The sequence below is a fragment of the Balaenoptera acutorostrata genome, chromosome 6 (assembly GCF_949987535.1).
Source record: "Balaenoptera acutorostrata chromosome 6, mBalAcu1.1, whole genome shotgun sequence".
NCBI classification, from domain to species: domain Eukaryota; kingdom Metazoa; phylum Chordata; class Mammalia; order Artiodactyla; family Balaenopteridae; genus Balaenoptera; species Balaenoptera acutorostrata.
The window spans coordinates 8182154-8192727 of NC_080069.1; positions in this window are offsets into that span (position 1 = coordinate 8182154).

A 10574-nucleotide genomic window follows, 5' to 3' on the forward strand; every position below is an offset into this window, starting at 1 on the left:
ATGGCGCTGGTGCTGGCTGGAGACGAGCAGCAGCCCCCGAGCCGCGCGGGGGGTCTCCGTGCGCACCTCTCCCACCCCCTCCAGAGGCGCACAGCAGTCACTCACCAGGGGCGGCAGTGGTGGGGCCTCTTTGCCCTGGGTGCCGGCCTTCACGGGGCTCCATTTGCCCTTTCCCTGCTCCTTGACCTGCCTTTTGCTGCTCACCACTCCCATCCTGTCGGAGAGCACACAGCAGATTGGCGATGTGAGTACGTTTTCAGAGCCTCTGTGCACAAGAGCGTCCCCAAACCCCTTCCGGTTGCCGATTAGAAAGGTGGGGATGCAGGGGGGCAGTGAAGGCCAAAGTCAGAACATGGGGTCAGAAGTGGGTTCGGTGGGCTAAGCTTGCCTCCATCTTTTTTCCCAGAGCAGGAAGAAGTGGCCTAGAGAGGAGAGACTCCTGGGTTTAGGACACAGAGATGGTCTGGCCTGAGGAAACTGCCAGAAACCGCCAGGGTGGATCCCAGGCCCCTGGGGGTAGGAGCCTTGCCGTCTAGAAAGAGGCTGACCAACGTGTCTGGTGGTCTGGGTTTCAGTCTTCCCTTGGGAAAGTCACATTCCCTCTCTTGGCCCATGTTAGAACATTCTGAGGTTCTTTCCAGCTCAGGTTTTCAGGTGAGATGCTGTAATTTAGGTCACAAAGACAGTACAGGCATCTAATGCCAACTTTTCAATAATATCGGGGAATCTTCTTTAGGGGTGAGTGAAATATGATCAAGATTTTTCTTGGGTAAAGAATCTTCAAATGACAGATGTGAGAAAGACCCCGGGGACCACGGCCAAGAGCACCACCACTTCACCACCAGCCCCATTCCAGGGGCGGCTGTTCAAGGAGAGCTTACTCTTGACCAAGAACTTCACCTATCTTGTATCATCCTTTCAAGTCTCTAAAATAAGGGTAAGTAGGAGGTCTGAGATGTTAAGTAGCTGGTTCCCGGTCAAACAGTTAACCAATGCAGAGCCAACTCTGGAGCCCTGGCTGACACGAGACCACCACACTTATCCACATTTTGCATAATGGATTATGGGGTTGTACCAGGAAGGGCTGCTGAACTTTATCAGGTGACTATTTAATATCTATTTATATGATAATTTTTCTTCTTTAATTTGTTGATGTAATGAATTATGTTGATCAATTTTCTGCTACTGAAACATCCTTGCATTCTGGAATAAAAGCTATTTCGTTACAGTGCCTTAGTCTTTTTGATACACGGATGGATCCTATTTGCTAATATTTTATTTTGAATGAAAATCTATATTCCCGAGTGTGATTCGTCTATAAGGAATTAACATTAAGATGATTCTGGCTTCATAACATACCGGGGATCTCTTCGTCTTTCTTCCTATGATCTTGAATCGTTTAACAACATTGGGGCTATCTGTTCTTTAAAGACTACGTGGAACTCAGCTGGTAAGTCATCTGTTCCTGGGACCCTTTTAAATAGTAGATCTCTAAATAAATTTCCAGTTTCTTCCACAGGAATTTGTTGCCACTTTTCCTCCTTCTTGCACCACTTTGATAATTTTTAAGATTTATAGGACATCTTTGATTTCCTCTCCATTTCCAATTTACCATGAAGTTTTTTTTTTTTTTTAATTTATTTATTTTTGGCTGTGTTGGGTCTTCGTTTCTGTGCGAGGGCTTTCTCTTGTTGCGGCAAGCGGGGGCCACTCTTCATCACGGTGCGCGGGCCTCTCACTATCGCGGCCTCTCTTGTTGCGGAGCACAGGCTCCAGACGCACAGGCTCAGTAGTTGTGGCTCACGGGCCTAGTTGCTCCGCGGCATGTGGGATCTTCCCAGACCAGGGCTCGAACCCGTGTCCCCTGCATTGGCAGGCAGATTCTCAACCGCTGCACCTCCAGGGAAGCCCAACCATGAAGTTTTACATCGTATTGTTTTGTAATTATTTTCATCTCTTCTCTTTCTTGATTATGACTTATTTGTTGTTCCCAATATAAATTAAATGTACTTTCAATAATTACAACTTTTAATTGGATAACATTACCTGAAGGTTTCTATGACCAAATAAAGTCTCACCCTAGCTTTAAAATTATGAAAAAGGAGAGTGAAATCAAACCAGCATGAAAGTGGAATAGGAATAGACATATCATCAGTGACGCATAATAATAAGAATGCAAACAGATTCCAGTACATATGGAAACTGCATATATGAAAACAGTGGCATTTTAATTCAGTGGAGAACTGAGGATTTATTTTAATAAAAGGTATTGGGGAAATCACTATCTACCTAGAACAAAATACAATTGGATGCCAATCTCACACCATATTAAAAAAATAAATTCCAGGTGTATTGAAACAATATATTAAAAATTTAAAATTTTAATTGGAAGAAAATTTAGGAGACTATACATATGACCCAGAGCTTGGGGATAACAATTAACAAAGATGGAATAGCTAGAAGCTGAGAGAGGACAAAAAGACATATTCATAACAAAAGGACAGATTCATAAATGTTAAAGGTACTACACAGTAAAAGAAACCATCATGAAGATAAGCAATAGATTGGGGAAAAGATTTGCAAAGCATACGGCAAACAAATGTCCACATATAATATACACAGAGCTCATGAAATTTGGCAAGACGTATGGGTTTAGCATATAATCTACTCGATAGAAAAATGAGTAAAAATTATAAATAGACACTCCATCCAACACAAATCCAAATCACTAAATAGGCATGTGAAAAATGTTGAAATTACTTACCAATTGGAAAATGCAAATCAAAGTAACAAGAAAACACTACGTTGCATCAGTAAGATAGGGAAATATATAAAAGGAATGGTAATACCAATTGTTGATGGTAAAGAAAGGGAAAATTGTGTTTTCTTGTTTTCTACATTTCTGGTACAAAAGTATTTATTATTGTTATTTCATCCGTTCTTTCCCACTCCATTTCTAAGATGAAACCTCTGTGAGGTCTGGGATCTTTGCATTATACATTGTTAATCCAAATTGCTAAAACAGTGCCTGGCACAGAGTAAGTGCTTAATAAATATTGAATAAATAAAATATGAAACATTGCCAAACTTTTAGAAAGCAATCTCTCAAGTTCTATTAAAATGAAAAACTACACATATCTTTCGATTTACAATCCCACTTCCAAGAATCTCACTGCGTACTAAGACATCTTTATATAGGAATATATGAGATACAAACACATTTATTGCCGCAATAGTTGTAGCAACAAAAAACAAAACAAAAGAAACTTTGTAACTGCTCACCAACTGGGGAACTGTTGAGTAAATCTGCACTTTAAAAGTCTCTAAAATATTATGCATCTATCAAAAAGAACATGTTAGATCTTTACCAGCGAGGCTAAGAGGAATTGCTACAACATATAGTTAGGTGAGAAAAGCCGGATGTGAAGAAGTGGGTGAGGCTGTCCCATATTCGGAAAAACCAAAGAATGAGACAAGAAACCCCTATGTAGGCACATGCACGTGTTTTTATGTTACATGGAAATAGGTTTGGGAGGATAAACACGAAGGTTTAGGTTTGGTGATTGGTGGAGGAGGTAGAGACAGAAGGGGAGGCAGAGACAGAAAGGGAGGAAGCACGCCCACACCCAACAGAAAAAAAAGCAAATTTAAAAAAGTGCGTGTGTGGGCGTTAATGCAAAGCAGGACTCCAAAAAGATATTTCCTAAAATGTTAATATTGTTTATCTCAAGTAATGAGACCTCGTTGGACTTTTACCTTCTTTCTTATGATTTTATATATTCCTTGAATCCTTTAACAGGAAGCATAATCTTATTGGTACAAGCAGAAAATGAAAAGAGACGTGAATGACTTGCCGGGGACCAGAGCGGGCGTAAGCTCTGGACCCGGGTCAGCCCCAGCTCTGGAGAACGGCTGCCTGGGCCTCAGGCCTTTCCTCCCTCTCCCAGCCTCCTGGCGCAATGAAGCATCAGAGGGCAGCAGCTTCTAGAGTTTTCCCGACTTGGACACCTGCTTCTGCACCTGCCCGAATGACCAACCCTATCTGGTCAACCATACTGCCACCAATTTTAAACTTCCTGGGCAGACCTTTATGTCCACTTAGATAGCAGAACTGAACATCTACGTAACTTGACAGGAAGTAAAATTCCTCAGATTAAATCACCACTACTTACACTTCCTCGTCCTTCGACTCCTTAGCAGTGTGTATGCAGATGCTTTTCCATGGGTTTTATAAACACATCGGTTCTCTAGGGTCCCTCCACCCCAGAGGCTCTGACCGGAGCCTGAGTTACCCAGGAAGCCATGTGACAAGCAGAGCTGTGTTCCCGTGCTCGGGCTGCCACCCCGCTGTGATATTTTAGCAGTTTCAGGCTGGGTGGAGCCAGGAGACAAACGCAGAGTCCACGCAGAAGCCCAAGGCAACGCGTGCGGCTCCCTGGGGGTTCAGGGGGCTTTGCTGCACTTAGAGGGCACCGGCCTCCTCCCAGCGGTGAAGGATGGATGGGAGAAGGATGTGAGTTGTGTGTGTGTGAGAGAGAGAGAGAGCGCACACACGTGCACCTGCGTGTGTCTGTGAGTGCATGACAGAGCAAGCATGTGAATGCACCCGTGTGTGTGCTTTTGTGTGTGTGTGTGTGTGTGTGTAGTGCAGGGGGTAGGGGTTAGAAAGAGGAGGGGATTGTGGGGGAGGGGACATCTGCTTGCTTATTTGAAATGAATTAGACGCCCCTGCTGACCTTGACCAGAGCAGGGAGATCAATGTAGGCCCCAGGGGAGATGCTTAAAACGTGAAACACAGCCTCAGCCTGGCAAGGGATGTGGCAGAGGCAGTAACTAAAAATAGAGAAACTGGAAACCCTTTATTTACAGTGGCCAGCATTTCACAGGTGGAAAGCACTTGACATCTATGATTCATTCAATATTCGTGTAGCATCCATAGGGTGGTTACAGTTACAGTAAGTCCCCTACACACGAACGAGTTCCTTTCCGAGAGCACTGTCATAAGTCCAAAACAGCCTAGGTACCCAACTAACACAGTCGGCTATATAGTACTGTACTGTAATAGGTACATAATACTTTTCACACAAATAATACATAAAAAACAAACACAAAAAATAAACATTTTAAATCTTACAGTACAGTACCTTGAAAAGTACAGTAGTACAGTACAACAGCTGGCAAACAGGGGCACGTTCGCATCTTTGAAAGTTCGCAGCTTGACGGTTCGTATGTAGGGGACTTACTGTATTCTCATTTCACAGCTGAGGATGGAGTGGCGAGGTGGCTTGTTAAGGTCACACTGAAGGTGGCAGAGCCAGGTGCTGGAGGGGGTTCTCAGCCCCCCACGCTGCGCCCGACCTCCCTGCCCAAAGCAGGTACATGGGTGCCCTGCCTGGGGCTCCATCCCCTGGGCCCACAGCTCAGGTTCAGATGCACAGTCCTCTCCTCTGTGCACGCTGCGCCTGCCTCCAAAGCCCTCCTGCCCGGAGGAAAAACCTCCCGGAGCCGCTGGATGGGGGGGGGGGGGGTGGGCGGTCTGGAATTCCAGGCAGAGCCTCGTACAGCGTCTCCCTCCTCCCTGGCTCTGGGGGGAGTGGGTGGTCCAAGCAAGCTGGGCTCAAAAGCAAGCCACGGGGCTTCCCTGGTGGCGCAGTGGTTGAGAGTCTGCCTGCCAATGCAGGGGACACGGGTTCGAGCCCTGGTCTGGGAGGATCCCACATGCCGCGGAGTGACTAGGCCCGTGAGCCACAACTACTGAGCCTGCGCGTCTGGAGCCTGTGCTCTGCAACAAGAGAGGCCACGATGGTGAGAGGCCCGCGCACCGCGATGAAGAGTGGCCCCCGCTTGCCGCAACTAGAGAAAGCCCTCGCACAGAAATGAAGACCCAACACAGCCATAAATAAATAAATAAATAAAAATTAAAAAAAAATAAAAAATAAACAAACAAATAAATAAAGAATCCTGGTCAAAAAAGGTGAATGATTTACTTTAAAAAAAAAAAAAAAAAAGCAAGCCACGAATTGACTGTGTGAACCTGGGCAAAGCACCTCATCACCTAGGCTCAGTCTCCGGACCTATAAAATTGGGAAGTATGAAACTACTCCTCGTCTTCATACATAAAGACTTCCTGGGAAAACATACTCAAAGGTGAATGCCGAAAAAGGCCAAACAACGGACTTTCCTGTCTGGGGGTGAAGGGGCAGTTCTGTTTCTGTGGAGTTAAACCAGGTTTCAGTGCATTTTTCTGCTTGCGATGCCCTGTCGGTGTGCTTCCTTCATCCTGATCCTGGCTTTATGGAATGCCATATTTTTAGCATGTTTTTAAACAAAAACTAATAACGTGTCAATTATGTCTTGCCTATTTGGCAAATCTTTGTCTATTTTTAGCCTTTCACAGATGCCTTTTAATTATGCACTTACCCATGATTACAGGCGTAATTCCAATGACTACTTGTGTAAAATTAGGGGGCAAATGCACCAAAACATTAAAACAGTTGTGCAAACGCTATTACCCAGATGAAAATGGTTGTCCTGCCAAGACTGAGCTGTTGGCAGGCGGGTGGCAGTTCATTCACCAGCTGACGTGCTCAAGTCCGAATTCAACACGTGGAAAATGTTTGGGGATGTTGACACATAATGCACCACTACATAGGTTTTATAGAGTTCAAGGACCAACAGCCTGTACATAAATCACATGGTTGTCATGCGGCCCAAACAAGATGAGGGTCAGAAAGGAACGAGAGCAGAGAGGGTGCTAAATAAATTCTAACTGGAGGACGAACTGGGTGACAGAGGAGAGCTTCATGGTGCCCTAAGCTGCCACTGGGGTCCTTCGGGATTTCCTAACCTTTCCTTTGGGGGTGAGAGCCGGGGTGGTGGTGGAGATGGTAGGTGGGGGACAGAGGCCACCGTGGATGGCGGGCTGTCGTGTGGCCCCGGGAAGTGTTGATGGCTCTGAGTCCCTCCACCTGAACTGGCTGCTCCAGAAACAGGTTATTTGAGAGGCAGGAGGATGATTTGGTGGGAAAAATCTTCTGCATGAAATCAACCCTGGAATGCACACGGTTGCATGACAGAAAAATCAGTTTGACTCTGGTTTACTTTTTTTAATTTAATTTTTTTAAATTGAGGTATAGTTCATTTACAATGTTGCGACTCTGGTTTATTCTTTTAAATAGCAGGTACTGTCATGTGTCAAGCGGTCCCCCCGTGCCAGATACTGAGTGAGATGCCCCATGAACACTGTCCTGTTTGAGAGAGACCGCGGAGCACCGTTGACAAGAATGCTGAGGTCTGAATCCTGGTTTCGCTACTTTTGACCTGTGTGTCCTTGGGTAAGTTGCTTAACATTTCTGTCTCTTAGTCTCCAGATAGTAACAGTTCCTGCTCCCAGAGTGCGGTAAGGATTAGATCAGTTATTACATGCTACTGGCCCATCTTAGAACAGTGCCTGGCCCATAGCGTTTAATAAATATTTTACTATCATTCCACATATACAAATAATCAACCATAATATTTCCTTTAGTAACTGTGAGACAGGCAGTGCTACCTTCTTTCTACAGACGAGATGGACTTGAGACTTGAAGCCAAGTCAAGCTAGTGAGCTGCGGAGCCAGCCTTACACCCACCTCTGACTGGTTCCTAAGTCTGGGATCTGGAAACATTGCCATGTTATTAGCCGAAAGCTCTACCCTCTGACTTAACCTGCCAGACATGGGTGGGCAGCTTCAAGTTGGAACAGGTAAGCCTATGTGCAGACCCAGGGCCCATCCTGGGCGTTGGGCGTCGTGATGAGACGCCAGCCTCTCATTGGCGAGTTCCTTCTGCCCTCGTGGAACATTTGCCTACTTCCAAGCATTCCAAGCCTGCCCCCCACGAATCCACTAGTGCAATAGCCATTTCCTAGATGAGAAGAGTACAGTGATGGGCCTATGACTCTGAACTAAAGAAGAGGCCAAAGAACTTGAATTGAAACTTATTTTTCGAGTCTCAAGTTCAGGATAACTCAACTTGAATGAGGCTACACCACCTTTGCCCATATCGCTCCCCCCAACATGTGATCAGGAAACAGCTGCAGTGTTGGCTCTTAGAAACTATATTCTTGTGTTCATTCAGTCACTGTCAACCGTGTACTGTGTCAGACACAGTGAAGAGTTGAAACAAGGAAGGCGTCCGTTCCCGGGGGACGATAAGAGGTGAGACATACACTCAAGTCACAACAAGCAGGGTAGGCAGATGACATACAGAAGAGAGGTCTTGTGAGCTCAGCAAGAAGAACTCACTTCCACCTGGAAGAAAACACTAGCTAGTCCTTAACGGATGGTTCAGATATCACTTTTTTAGATTAAAACTATTTTTCTTTTTTTTTTTTTTTTTAATTTTATTTATTTATTTATGGCTGTGTTGGGTCTTAGTTTCTGTGCGAGGGCTTTCTCTGGTTGTGGCAAGTGGGGGCCACTCTTCATCGCGGTGCGCGGGCCTCTCACTATTGTGGCCTCTCCCGTTGCGGAGCACAGGCTCCAGACGCGCAGGCTCAGCAATTGTGGCTCACGGGCTTAGTCGCTCCGCGGCATGTGGGATCTTCCCAGACCAGGGCTCGAACCCGTGTCCCCTGCATTGGCAGGCAGATTCTCAACCACTGCGCCACCAGGGAAGCCCTGAAAACTTTCTAAATATAAAAATAAAGAGTATAATGAACACCTCCAAACTCATCCCCCTAGATTCACCAATTATCTTTAGAAATTGTTTTCTTGATTGAAGTACTTTAGGTATTTTAAGACAAATCATTTTATAAATAAAGGATTGAAACTTTGAAATGAAATGAAACTCATGGCTTGAAACATGCCGCGTCACCTCCACATACTCTGCATGTGTCTTTAAAACATGGAGACGTTTTCTCACATAACCTCGATGTCATTATCACACCTAACGAAATGAGCAATAATTCTGCGGTTTCATGTAACATTCAATCCATAATCAATTTCCCCAGTTGTCTCAAAAATGGCTTCTTGCTGTTGGTTTGTCCTATCCAGGATTCAAACAAGCTTCACACATTATATGGGATGGTTGAGTCTCTCTCCAGTCATCTTTACCGGAACTGCCCCCCAGCCCCTGCTTAGGTTTGCTTCATGCCACTGAGTTATCAAATCCAGAGTGGTGGTCCCGTGGAATGTTCTACATGCTGGAGTTTGCATCCTTGTGATGGCTCACAACTGCTCCTCTATCTCCCTCTTTCTCATACATAGAACTAACTCTGCAGGGCCCACTGCACTCAGGTTCATCTTTTCCTGGTAGGGATGCCTTATGGGGGTGACATGTGCTCTGTGTCACAGCCTATCTGGAGGCCCAACTGTCCAGCGGCACCGCTTCAGTGATGCTAAGATAGATCTGGGTTCAGGTGATGCTGGTTTGATCCTTCCATTGATCAGCTCCTCATCAACATTTCAACGAATGGTTCCATGAGGGGTCACTAAATACTGACGTGCTAATTCCAGCATTCCTTCCACACTTGTTAGTTGGGAGTTGAGAGAATCAAGGATGAGAACGAGAGAACACCAGGAAAAAATTCCGTGCATAATTCCACCAGGGTTGGGTAGTATCTGCATATAGAGAAATGGTGCTTTCCCAAAGACATCGACGCAAGAACCTTGTTCAGAAAACAGAGTTTTTCCACTGGCTGGGTTCTAATGCTAGAATTAGTTCAAGAAACCACAGTTAACACCTTGTGCGATATTTTCAATACTAGTAGAATATTTGCCCAGTGCTGGCATAGGACCCACTGCAGAGTTGTAACTCCTGCCTGAGTATGTCAGGGCCACCGGGCGAGCTAGCAGTGGACTTGGACTTGTGTGTTCCCTTGGTCAAAGTGGTCGCCAACTTAGGCCCAGTGAAGAGGAGACACACATACGGCTATTTCAATTTTGTAAACTGAAAATATTTCTGCAGTGGAAATTCACTCCCCGCAATGGTAAAGTTGATCAAAATGATCTTCAGGTGGTAAAACGTTTGAGGGTGCTGAGCGAAACTTCAGGAAGGAAGACAGCCTTCTTGTGACAATGTGTTAAGTAAAATATAGACTCATGCTTACTGTGTCACCGACGTTTGATTCTGCTGACATCGGCAAGCTGGAAATTTGTTAGGCAATTAGGCGGAAAATGGTACCATGATATTTAAATTCTTCTGATAATGACTAGCTTGTGAATAAAATTCTTCTATTGGGAGACACCACGTACATTTATACTAAAAAAAAAAAAAAAAAAAAACACAACCACGGGCTTCCCTGGTGGCGCAGTGGTTAAGAATCTGCCTGCCAATGCAGAGGACACAGGTTCGAGTCCTGGTCCGGGAAGATCCCACATGCCGTGGAGCAACTAAGCCCGTGTGCCACAACTACTGAGCCCGTGCGCCTAGAGCCCGTGTGCTGCAACAAGAGAAGCCACCGCAATGAGAAGCCAGTGCGCTGCAACAAAGACCAGCCCCTGCTCACCACAGCTAGAGAAAGCCCATGCTCAGCAACAAAGACCCAATGCAGCCAAAAATAAATAAAAATAAAATAAATTAAAAAAACAAAAGGC